We start from the raw sequence: 13,751 nt of genomic DNA on the forward strand, positions 1-13,751 counted from the left end.
TCTCAATTAAATCATAGATAATTGCTAACAACGCTTTTTCACCTTCCTTAGAGATTTTATACTGGGGAATGTGGGGCAATTTAACATTGGCTTTTAAAGTGACAACATAAGGCGGTATTTCCAAAAGGCCCACATCATTAGGGCCAGTGGCCCAAAGGGCATCAGGAAGAGACGACAATTCAGCTGGTAGTTCAGTCTTTGACAAATACATGGGAGAAATCACTTCCTTACCCAGCGTAAGTTGTACTCCTGAGGGAGAACAATATAATGTTGCATGTAATCTCTTCAACAGGTCCAATCCTAACAAGTTTTCATTACATCCTGTCGTTAGGATGAGGGGTGCTTTCAGCTCACAAGGTCCAACAGAAAGGGCCATAGGACTTGAGATCGGGTTCCTAACCGGGGCGCCAGAAAAACCTACGGAAACATTCACTTCGCCAGACAAAGGCGCGCCAGGGAGTTTGGAGCGCATAATAGAACTCTTTGCAGCACCAGTGTCCAGCAGAAAGGGCTCTGTTATACCCGCTGTAGTCACCTTAACATACGGCCCGCTCTGGTCCACTGGCACTGAAACAACTCCCTTTCTCTGTCTACGGCTGTCCTAGCAATCATTCCCTTCCGTATCATCATCTTCTGCATAGTAGTCATTATTATAGTACTGCGCTGTCTTGCCAGTCGCATTGGCTTGCTGATCAAAACTATTCATCGTATTTTGAGGCGGAAGAGGACGCGCGTTCTGGGGAACATTCCCACGCCCTCTACCTCTTGGGGCTTGCTGGCCACCTCTACCTCTTGCGCCATAAGCATTATTTGTGCGTTGCAACAATCTGAGACAATTGTTTTTAAAGTGACCCTCCTCCTTGCAATACGAACATTGATTGGGACCGATAGGGACACGTGGTTGATAATACCCATACATTTGCTGATTATTCTGAAACTGTTGGGGTTGCTGATAGATACCCTGGGTTTGCCTATAATTATTCTGACCTGCACGTGGCGGATAAGCCTGCTGTAAAAGAACCTTCGTTTTCAACTCTTTCGTTTTCTTGTCTGTTCTATCCTTCTCATCTTTATCCCTATTTTCATAATACTGTGCAGTAGCCAGTATTTGTGCTGAAGAGGAAACGGCCCAAGAACTCTCCGAATCTTTTAATTTCTTACACAACTCTGGAAGCAAATTATGCACAAATTTATCAACAAATAACCGTTGGCCACCTTCTGTACTCATGTCCTGACCACTGTGGTCGATAAATGTTTCTTCAAACCTAGTGAAGAAATCGGACACTGTTTCATCTTTCTTCTGTTTGCACGCGGATAATTTATCCCAATTTACACGTATTGCGGGCATTAAAGTTTTCATGTAATTAATTATTCTACCAGGGAGTTCGGCTACCACGGGATCAGGCTTGGCACCACCAACCTGTCTATTGTCTGCATTAATGATATTAGCCCATGTGTCACCTAGGTCTGCAGCATGATCTGCATTGCGAATCAATCCCCACAAAGGCTGTGGAACAACATTCCCGAACAACATATCTATGTCTGCCAGGTTCATGACACATGATTCTGCAGTCTGCGATAACTCCTTATAATATCCTGCAGGATTCTTACGGGGGTCAGGCAATGTCTGCTTAAGGGCTAAAACTTCAGATCGTTTCCAGGGAACATGTACCCAAACACGCTGAAAATGTGCCAGAACAGGTGGATTAGCATTCGCATCACCAGGTCTCCAAAGTGGAGGAACCTCACGCATCGGATATTGTCGCGCTTATACTTGTTTCCCTTCAGGGAATTCCTGTCCAAACAACGATTGCTGACAATCCCCATTCCTGAAAGACAGCAGTGTCGCAACTGCCTTCTCAACATCAGAACCCACAATCGTACCTTTTCCAAATTCAAATCGCACTTGACACAACTCTTGCGGACTGGAGTCTACATCATTATCTTCCAATTCCTCACATAGAATTTCACACATTTTCTCAAAAACGTACCGCTGTTGTGGCGCTTCCCACTGATGAAAAACATTAACAACAGATTCTACATCATATCTAGAAGGATAAACAATCCATCTACGTGCCATGCGGTCCAGTTCTTCTTTCTCTCTAGAACCAGGTATTTGACTACGTAACTGCTTACGCTGTGGACCAGGGGTCGTAGTAGACGACCCAAAGGGAGGTGATATAAGACTAGTAACTGCACTAGCTATTCGCTGTCGTGCAGAAGGAGAAGTCGAGGCAAGAACCGGGGGAAAAACAGAGAGAAGGAAAACGGGTGCAGATACAGATACAGCGGTAGCAGTAGGTAGAGCACCAAGAGAGGCAGCTGATGTACTAGGAAAAGTCGCAAGGGGCGCAGAAGTGGTAGGTAGCAAAATCGGCGGCCCTTGGGAAGGCTGTGCTACCGGGACAGGAGCCGGCTGAGGAGGAGCTGGCGGCTGCGGGAAAGCTTGCTGCGCATTAGCTGGAGGCTGCACATTGACGGGCTGTGGAGGCGCTGTAGCATTTTGCGCATAAGGGGGTGGCGAACTTAGTAAATGGGACATTAGGGAATCTTTCTCTTTCTCTTTTGACTCATCTTGTTGAAGGGGTGGCAAAACTGGGTAACATTTATCAATGACTAGTTTGCGTTGCCTATGCAACTGCTCATCCATTCGGTCCTCTTCATTATCCTTGAACTGCAAAGCTGCTTGCATGATCGACATACCTCTCTCTCTTTTATGTTTCTTTGCTAATTTAATTTCTTTTTGTTTGGCTTCCTTTCGCCATAGGCGGAAGGAATCAAACATCGCCGGCCGGGCTTTCTTCTTGAACAATTTAACTTCTAAATTATCTAGGATCTCTGTGTCAAAACTACCATTTTGTGGCCATTTTAAAACACCATCCTTTCTGGTGTATCGGACTCATACTTCATTATACGTAATGGGGCCCACGCCATGTTTCACATAAAGCTCATAAGTTGGAGTTCCAATTGGAGGAACCGGACACGAATCCTCCAATCGGGAGTCCCGTTTACAACCAAAACAAAACAAATTTCCAAATATACTAGAACCAGGCATCTTTGCTCACTAGTCTAGTTTCAAACTTCAAAGGATTATCGAATACGATAGTCTCGTGAATACACGAGTCCTCTGGCTTTGGCACTTGCAAGACCCAAATCAAAGCGATCCCGAAGGATACCAAAATCCCGAAGGATACCAAACAAACTGGGAGACGCTCCACTTATACTTAACTGAGGTATCGATGACTTCACCAGAAGACTCTCTCAATTGTTTCGCTCTACCAAATCGTCAAGGGTCCAAAACAGGGCAATAAATCAGGGCAGCAGTCCTTAGTAGCCGTCGGGACGCGGAGAACCTCGCAGAAAAGACTTTCGGACCACGTCGACATGCAGGGGTCGATGAAGTGGCGGCCTTCCTCCATAATTTCCACACGAAGCTCCTCACGAACCTCTGGCTTGGACCGGTACCAATGAAATCGCCCCGAGTTGGGCGCCAACTGAAGTACCGGGTTTTTAGAACCCAGCGGTGCAGGGGAACACACCCTAAGACTTTGGATTCTTCCTGTTTCAGACCCACAGAAACACAGAGTCTTCTAGGTGAATTCAAAGAACTTCTTTATTGGCTGCAGACCAATCACAGATATCCGAGAAGTACAACACGATGTATGTTCTCAGGAGACTGCTCCCGAACCAAAAACCAGTCTTTACTTATATACACAAAATTACGCTTTGGGGGCAACACTGCCCCTGTTTTACAAGTGGTTATTCACATATTTTGGTTTCAAAGGAACAGCAGAGCCATAATGACAATCCCACATTTCAGTTCATTAAGCATGCAGTTATTGTACCCAGCAAGGCTCAGAACCCTCATCAGATAACAGCAGACCCCAATAAAACGGGCACCTCCTGCTCGTAAAACAAGCCATAAAGTAGGAAACAGAGTCAGGTGTGAAAACAGCATAGTCAGGGATCGTGTGCGAACAGGGGCTTTATGATGGGTCGAGCCCTGATGCTAATCACGTTAGGCCGCGAGAAAGGAACCGGCCGGACAGGATTGACCTCGGGCAGCGGAGTCGGCTTGCACAGGTCAGAGAGAAGTCACAGAGGGTGTACGTGTCCTTTAAGCCTAGGCATGTGAGGGCAACCACAAAATGGCTACTACTGTAAAATGGAACCCATGGATACAATATGTAGTATCGTATACACGGTGAATTCATCAGTGAAACATGACGAAAACACTCATACATACCGCGTTGCTCATGTGCGGTTCGCTGATACCAAACTTGGCATGGTGGGACCATGCCACCTACACGGTTCCGATTTTTACAGTACCACACCGATCTGTCCTCTAAAATCAAATGGCTCAAAAAACTTAAGGGTAACTTGTTCGACATGGGGCTCTGCCATTTGTGGGAAGATCCAATAGGGAATTCATTTCCCAATAAAAATGAGTACAAAGAACTCTACTGGGTTATGACTACTAAAAAGACACTGTCAGGGGGGAGCAGCAGCTCGCTCATAGGTATTTTTTTGGAGCATAAGCCTGTGATGGAGGTAGAAGCTTACTGGAATCTGCTTACAAAACGCGGTGATAGGAAACTATATCACCAATTCAGAGTGGGCACTCTTCCTATAAGATCATTCACTGCAAAATGGAATAAGGCTTATGTTACCAATTGCCCCTCGTGCCCATCCCAGGCTGAGTCGATAATCCACGTGTTGTTTGTGTGCCCGGCCTATGATGGCCCACGTTGAAGGTGGCTTAAGCCACTATGCTCCAATTTAGGTACCAGATCGTGTATGGCACCCCTGCGTATCCTGGAAACAAATACAAGACCAGATATTGTGATCGCGACGGCGAAGTTTCTTAGCTGGTTTTGGGCACTGAGAAGGAAAAATCTGGAGGTCGGTGTACTATCTGTGCAAGCTATTTGATTATCTTATTGGCATGTAGGCATCCTCCGGTTAAAAAGTGTAGGAATTAGTACCATGGATGCATTTGTATTTTTTTTTACCTCGTCTATAATGTCAGGAATTTGATATAGTTGTTATTTAATTCTTTTTTATGGATTCAAAGTTTTTAATGTGTTAGTGTTTTTCTTTAATAATATTTTATGACACTTTTATGTTTGTACTGTGTCTTTTATGGTTGTAAATTACCGAATAAAGACTATTGATTGATTGATTGATTGAAAAGAATGTCACTTAAACTGACGAGCAGTGAAGAAAGAGGAAGCGGAAGGGAGGTCGTTGGAAGATATATATATGGTGGACTGTCACAGGATTGGACTGTTATTACCATAGAGACTATTCCACTTGGTTCATGGGATGTGTAGTTTTCTGTGTGATTGTGTTGTTTTATACGATGTTCTTTTAACCTGCTATGCAAAATAAAGTGAAGGAAGATATGCATAATCCTCACCTCCGTCCTGCCACACTCTTCTCACGGGGCTAGCGTTCCATTACCTATTTAACGCACTTCACGACCACAGGTATCACTGCCGGAGAGAACTTCAAAATAAATGACAAATTACATACTGTGGATGCGTACAATGGCACGCCTGCGCACTAAAACTGCAGAACACCGGGGAGCTTAAAAATACGTTTTATGACGAAGTGGATAGTGCGCATGCACACGATAACACGCATGCGCACACGCGAAGAGTGAACCATGGACGGGAGCTAGTGCATAGTGCGCATGCGTATGATGACACGCATGCGCACACGCGAGGAGGGAGCACATACAGATGGAGAGCTGCAACCGACGGCCGGCTATGGCGTCAGCTTCTATGTATTAGCAGCGCGCCATGTGCCCCTTCACTGTGGCTACCCCCCCACCCACACAGCACTTGCGGAACGCCAGCAATGGTGGCTACTTGTTTGCAGGAGTCTCGGGCGTTATCTCAAATTGTTAAGGCGGAACTTGATTACCTGCCCGTAAAAGGACGCCAGCTTCCTGTTAGATTTATCACACACGCAGCAGCTCTCTCCGCCCCCAAACTTTCTGCTTTTGTTTCAAACGAACCGCAACACGATTCGAAGACAGTCCAGGAGCGACAACAGCCGTTACTGCATCTGCCTTAGACCTAGATATGGTAATGTATTAAGTTTACATTTTCAGGCTACTTGCATAGACTGCATTCATTTCAGCTCAGTTGCCCAATTCCATTCACTAAGTTAATTGTTCACAAGTTATTCATACACTTTATACCGACGACTCCAGTGTTTTGCCGTTTAAGGTCGAGATGTAGTTATGTACGCGCCGAGTGTCTTGCATCCATTGTGCAAGCCTCATGCATTGCCACGTCCTAAAACAACTAGGAGGAGATTTTCCCTGTGGCGAACTTCTGGCTGTCGAGCATTTACCTATGGTAGTAATAGTTAACTTCTTTCCAAAATGTACTTCCGCCTCAAACCGAACCTTTAAAGTGCCTGCCTATAAACCCAACCCTCAGCGGGTCAGGTGCGTGGATTTTCGGCTGCACAACTGCACATCCCTTCCCCTTGGTGTCCTCGTTGTCCTAGCCTAGAACTTGAGTTGTCTTGGGGCATTTGGAAAATCCGCAAGGTAAATGAAAATTCTTCTCTAGGACATAGCTGCCAAGGTTTCAGATTGCTATGTGTGACATTTTCATAATTTCAATGTAATTATGAGTGACATATGGACGACTATGAGTGACACTTTCTTGCGAGGAAAAAAAATCAAGCAATGAAGATGAGGGAAACATCAAAATATCAGAAACAAGGCCCATTTGAGCAACGAAAAAACTCTAAAAGACCTTCAAACTGGTGCAAACGAATGTGGTTGCTGACTCAATAATTAAAATGAAATTACAAAACTGTGACACACATCAATCTGAAACCTTGGCAGTAATGCTGTCACACACATCAATCTGAAACCTTGGCAGCAATGCCACTACAGACCGCGTTTCAATAAGTAGCAGGATACAATATAGCTCACGGTAAATGTAGTGGGTAGGAAAGACATGAAACAGGAACTCCTGGAAATAATCCTGGTATTTTAATTACGCTTGAACAAAGCAGTAAATAAGTAACAAACGAAGAGCCCACGGACACAGATGTCAACGATAGCAAAAGCTAGGCAGTAACTGACAAAGTGGCCAGAACCTAACATGACATACTACCATTCTGAAGAGAGAATGCACCAACTTAAAGTGACAGTGAACACTACAAACAGTATACTACATACCCCCATACAATAAAATAAATCACAAAATCATACACTAATATAAAACATAATCATGAAATTTAGCAGGTACTCTACATACTCGTTGATCACGTGATGACAATATAGATGAATCACAAGTGTTAACAGTAGGAACAAAATTGGAAGAACGGGCAGCACAATTCAAGCGAGAATCAACATTTCCATTGGCTGATATTTTAGGAACCTCAAAATCTGTCCCAAAAGAAAATTGTGCATCATCAGCATCCAACCTGTTCTCATAAACCTTGTCAAAAATGTTATCCTGATTTTCAGTGAGTTTCACAACATTGTTTCTGTTCCACCAACCTTTGTCTTCCAGGAGAACAGAAGATTTGGTAACCCTAATGACACGGACAGGAACAGAGAATTTAGATTGGCCTTTGCTAACTTTATGCGTTTTTTTTAATCAACACCCAATCATTGTTCTTGAACTCAGGGCCACATACCGTAGAAGTGCTATTATAATGTTCCCTTTGTTGTAATTGCTTGTCAAACACTCTATTTCTAACAGTTTGAGGATTAGGTAAAGTGTTCCTTTTAATCTTTAATGCTAAACCTGCATCCAAATTGGTGAACCAGTTTGGCATTAATTTAGATTTAGCCTCCCTACCTCTTAATGCTTTGAAAGGTGTAACCCCAGTAGTGGTATGGGGTGTTGTGAGGTAACTCAAAATTTTTTCTTGCAAGAAATCCTTTACATCAATATTGGATGCAATAGCTGTCTGTACCCCTTCCTTTAAGAACCTATTAGCTCTCTCAACTAGGCCATTAGAAGAAGGGCTGTATAATGCCACTTGACAATGTTTGACTTCAAATTGTTTGTTTTAAAAACTCAGCAACTTGATGTGAGAAAAGGTTGTCCATTATCAGTGACCACACAATTAGGGGCACTCTCAACTTTAAACAGTCTTTGAAGAAAAGAGATGACGGTTGCTGAGTTAGGGGTATGTGTGAATGAGTAGTAGATCCACTTAGAATGATAGTCTATAGCAACCACACAGTACCTATTCTCAGGTGGTAAAACATTGAAGGGACCTGAGAAGTCCAAGGCAATCTTTTCCCATGGAGAATCTGGGAATGGAACTGTAATCAACGTTTTTTTGCAAAGTTTTCCAGTGTTTGTCGGGTACAATGCAGTTTGGGCAATTATCAATGAAAATAGAAACTTGTTTATCTAAACCTGGCCACCAATAAATATCCCTTAATTTTTTGCAAGTAGCAGAAACTCCTAGATGACCTTCATGAGCAATAGATATGATCTTCTCTCTGAGGGATGCAGGTGGAACAAATAACCCATTTCTAGTACAGATACCATTCTCAAAAGACAACTCTACACTGATCTGTGCAAAGTGTCTTAGGTCATTACTTAGATCCTTGCTACAAGGCCATTTGCTTTTAATGAATATTTCTACTTTTTTGAATGTCTCATCAGATGCCATGGCAGATGACCATTCAGTTTGTGTTCTGCTACCGTTGCATGAAGAAATGGCATCAATAAGACCCACAACACAATCTTTATGGTCATCATTTTCACCTTCACTGCAGTTCGACAAAGGAATGCGAGAGAGGCAATCTGCCCTGATGTTTTTCCCTCCTTGAGTGTATTTTATTTTTAGATTGTATTCTTGTAATTTGGACAGTAACCTGACCGATCTCGCTGAAGATTTCCCTAACCCATTGCCAGAAAGTAATGAAACCAACGGTTTGTGATCTGTGAAAATTTCAGTTTCAGAACCCCAAACATAAGTTTTAAATTTCTGAACTGCCCATACAATAGCTAAAGCTTCGCGTTCGATGGTGCTATAATTGCACTCAGTCGATGTCAATGCACGTGAAGCGAAAGCAAGTGTTCTCTCTGCCATCAACCCACTGTCCGAATACTGCACCCAGTCCTCTCTGACTGGCATCTACAGAAATGAATGATTTAGAATTCGAAACAAAAGGTTGTAAAGCCGGGGCATTCATAACTAACATTTTTGTGTTTTCGAATGTTTCCTTAAGGATGTCAGACCATTCAAACTTTGTCCCTTTCTTTAGGAGGTTTCTTAGTGGTTGTACTATTTGTGCATATCCAGGCACAAATCTGGCATAATATTCACATAGGCCTAGAAATGAGCGTAGTGAATCTTTTTCATATGGAGAAGGTGCATTGCGTATTGCCTCTGTTACAAAATTTCGGTTTAATACCATCGCATGAAACGGTATGACCTAAATATTCTACCTCATTTACAAGCAGTTTACACTTACTAGCTTTAATGGTCATGCCTTTATCTCGTAAAATGCTAACTTCATTGAGTGTCTTTAAGTGTTCTTCCTCTGTTTCTGTGTGTATTAGAATATCATCCTGGAATGCTTGTACCTGAGGGATGTTGCTGAATAAATTGTCCATTAGTTTTTGAAATACGTTTGCAGCAGAAGCAAGCCCAAAAGGTAATCTCAGATATTTAAAAACCCCAAAAGGTGTCACGAATGCAGTAAGATCTTGGCAAGTAGGTGTTAATTCAATTTGGTGGTAAGCCGAGTGTAAATCAATAGTTGAAAATATTTTTGACTTACCAATATTAGCCAACATCTCATGTATAAGTGGTAGTGGGTGGCAGTCAACTAATATGTTCCGATTTAGAGATCTCAGGTCCACACATAGCCTCAAATCACCGGTCCTTTTCTTCCGAATAACAATCGGAGAAATCCATTCTGAAGAATCAATGGGGAATATAATACCTTCGGCTTGTAGACTATCAAGTAGAGATTTAGGACCATCTCTTATGCTTAGAGGTACAGGCCTCACTTTATGTATGATAGGTATAGCATTTTTTTTTTAAAGAATTATGTTATGTTCATATCCCTTGACTGTACCTACTGAATTTTTAAAAACTTCTGGGAATTTACTTTGTAACTCCTCAACTATTGTATTCGGATGGCTAATTAGAGAGAGATTTGTCGGTAAATCTCCTAGGACAATGGGAGGATCTTGGCCAGGGCGTAAAATAATGCACAATAGTGCAAGATCTTTCCAGCCAATGATATCCCTACCTTTTATGGCAACGTAAATCTTGGTTTTGATTGATCTACCAAGACATTCTAAGATGTCCCAAAAGAAACCTACAAGATCGATGTCGTGACCAAATGCTTTGGGATTTATATCCGGATTGATTAGTGTAGTAGTTTGGTTAGGCCAAAACTTGTAAAATGTAGTGTCAGCTAATATGGTGACAGGTGCACCCGAATCGGCCATTGCTAAAATGGTCTTTTTATCAATGCAAATGTCAACTAGTGGACCGTTTAATAGGCTTATTAAACGATTCAGGAATCTCAATAGTCACAACTACATTAGTATATTGTGAATTATAATCTTGTGTCTCTGTTGCATCTAACGAAACACTTTAAATTTTCATTTTGTTAGCTTGAGAATTGTACATAGTGCTCCTGCATAATACACCCTGGAAGTGCCCAAACATTTGGCATCTGGTACATTTTTTCCCCCAAAGCAGGACAGGCAGGACTATTACCAATATGGCTCCTAGAACCACAACGAAAACATATTAATTGAGTCCTAGGTGGTTGATTCCCCAATTGTTTCTTGCGATACTTGTTTCGAATTCATTGCACAAACTAAGTTATCGTCAGAAATTACATTTACATTTGAAGTCTCTGTAGATTGGGGAAGTGACACAAGCTCTGAGTGGTGTGAGTAGATAAAGCTTTGGATGTAACAATTGATCTCTCAATGGACTTTGCCACATCAATTGTTTCTCCCAAAGTAGGGTTTAGGAATGTGAGAAGACGCTGTTGGACCTTCTTAGAATAGCACCAAAATACAAATTGATCCCATATGTATATATCTACGTTAGGTCCAAAATCACATTTCTCTGCCAACACTCTCAAGGTTGCGACAAAATCTTCAACCGACTCCTCAGGGGACTGCTTGTACATAGCAAAATTAAACCTTTCTAATAGAACGCTCGTGGTATCAGTATATTGCTTGCCCATACGCAACTTGGCTTCAATGAAGACATTCCATACGGTGTCTTCTGAAGTGGGAGCAGGAATGTGTGGAATATTGTCGAAAACCCTGCGACCAGCTGTACCAAGGTGATTTACTAATAGCGCTAATTTCCTCACGGGTGCATATTTGTCAGCATCAATGGCAGTTAGATAATTCTCAAATTCCCTTAGCCATTCGGACCATTTTAAATCCGGCATGCCAGGTTTGGTGAGAAAAGGTGCTGGCTGGATTACCCCTTGAACAGATGCCATGGAAGCTTGAGATGTCAAAATTCGTATGTCGGAATGTCAAACGCTGTAGTAAATTTCCTCCTTTTTTTCCCAATAAAATGCCACAACAAAATGCAAAACTAAATACGTAATAGCCCAAGCAAATGTATAAAACCTGGAACGAGGGTGTGCAACTCCGATGTATTACCCACACAATCCGCTGCTGAAGTACGATGAAATGACTCGCTTTGGAGAAATTACAGTGTGCGAGTCACCGACGAAGAGATTCTGAAGAAATGACCCACCTCGCGTATAGTGAACACGGTGTGCGAGTCACCGATGAAGGAATCTCCTACTCGAAATATCTTCCCAAACGAAGATGGCCGCCAAAACGTGTGACGCGATGACGTTCTCCCGAGTGCGCGATCGGCATCAGAGAAAAGACAATGGCAGCTGCAGGTTTGGTTGTGGAACGAGACGACTGGCTGACAAGTAAGCGTTTTTTGAATTCGCTAGCCTCGCGCCTCAAAAGTCGATCCGTTAATAAATAAAGTTGAAACTTGATACCACTGACCTGAGTGGATTAGTCCCTTGAAAATATGACCGATGAAAGCATCAAGCTTGATATCAGGTTGACGAAAATCGCTCCGGTGGGCTCCTTCATGTAGAAATGTTCGCTGATGAAATCAACAACCCCACTCCTGGTACCAAATTGTAGTGGGTAGGACATGAAACAGGAACTCCTGGAAATAATCCTGGTATTTTAATTATGCTTGAACAAAGCAGTAAATAAGTAACAAACGAAGAGCCCACGGACACAGCTGTCAACGATAGCAAAAGCTAGGCAGTAACTGACAAAGTGGCCAGAACCTAACATGACATACTACCATTCTGAAGAGAGAATGCACCAACTTAAAGTGACAGTGAGCACTACAAACAGTATACTACAGTAAAGATCAGAAATGAAAACAAAAGTGGGGCAAGCAGCAATTACTGCAAGAATCGACAATGAATCCGCGCGGGTACACAGAGGAGAAAGGGCAGACGTGGCCTGCACAAAACAGTACATCCAGCAGCCGAAAACCATGCTCCGTGGACTCAAGAAAACGTCAACAATAAGCATGCTTGCATAACAGTATGTGATTGTGTCTTTTGGACTATATCACATCACTTCATTATTAAATTGCATCCATTCCTGATTTAAGACCGTGTTTTTGCTGTGCTACGCTGTGGGATCATGATGCCGGTATTAGAACAAGAGAGGGTGGCGCCAATCATTTTGACAGGCTAGTGAGTATAAAATCGACTTAATAAACAAGGGACAGCGTGTGGGTGGTAGGAAAGGTAAATGCGTTTCCCACACACAGTTTTGCACTGCTGCTGTCCGTGCTGCTTCTGTTGTGTGGGGGCAGTCGGGTCGGAAGCATACTTTATTTACTCCCTCCCAGAGTTAGGAAGGTTTACTCTTCTGTCAACAATGCCGCACTGACTGATGCACATCATAACAACTTTGCACTGCAATTTCAAAGTGCCGTGCCAGCGATTTCAAAAGAGAAGGAAGGCGGGTTGGGGTGAAGAAGGATTCATAGTTTAAAGGGGGCGCCGCGTGCAGGGTGCAAGTTGCCAAAATGCCTGCCGGTCCAGAAGACAAAAGGAAACACTTAACTTACTCTGTCAGCGCCGACCCCATTGATGGTACAAGTGCGACGATTGCCCTGGCACCACAGACTAGTCCCGGACAGTATTGCGGCAGCAGTCTGGATCAGGCACTGACTCCTGAGTCTCCGACCGAGTGGACTTAAGGCAGCAGCTGAGGCAGTAGTCATCATGCTCATGCACCAGCGCGGTCGAATCATTACCCGGGCCGGCAGCCACATTTTAAGAGCTGCAACAGCAGGCATGGCTGTGAAAGAAGTGAAACTATACCGCGCAGCCGCGCTCGCCCATGGCACCTATGGTGATTGGGCAAATTTAATTATGGGACATTCGCGAAGCCAAGCCGCCCATGGCGCGTATGATGATTGTGCTAATGTAATCATGGGACAGACTCATGACGTTACCTCCGTGGATGCGCGGTATGCGGTGAAGCATCACATTGTAGCCAGCTATGAGCTGAGTCAGCCCCCAAGCTAAGACCTTTGGCAGTCAGTGGAGACTGGAGGTGCCAAATAGTGCCACTGCAGACAGCTGAGGCAAATGCGTGACGCGTATCACCACACTGAAATGCGTTAGTATCACGCCTTATGCGTGACACTTGGCAGGGCTGCTAGGAAATACTCATCCTTCCACACATTCACTAAAGTGCCACCTC

At 43.4% G+C, this 13,751-nt stretch overlaps 1 protein-coding gene across 3 annotated transcripts in view; it reads left to right on the forward strand.

Annotated features, from left to right (window-relative positions):
- Nucleotides 1–5,713: 5,713 nt before the first annotated feature.
- LOC146809783 (uncharacterized) overlaps nt 5,714–13,751 on the forward strand; it is a 728,115-nt gene continuing 720,077 nt past the window's right edge. For all 3 annotated transcript variants that reach the window (XM_085616628.1, XM_085616630.1, XM_085616629.1), the window contains exon 1: nt 5,714–6,092. The gene's annotated coding sequence lies outside the window, so the exon portion shown is untranslated. The remainder of the gene's footprint in view (nt 6,093–13,751) is intronic.

Source organism: Triturus cristatus, chromosome 7, assembly GCF_964204655.1.
Source record: "Triturus cristatus chromosome 7, aTriCri1.1, whole genome shotgun sequence".
NCBI lineage: Eukaryota > Metazoa > Chordata > Amphibia > Caudata > Salamandridae > Triturus > Triturus cristatus.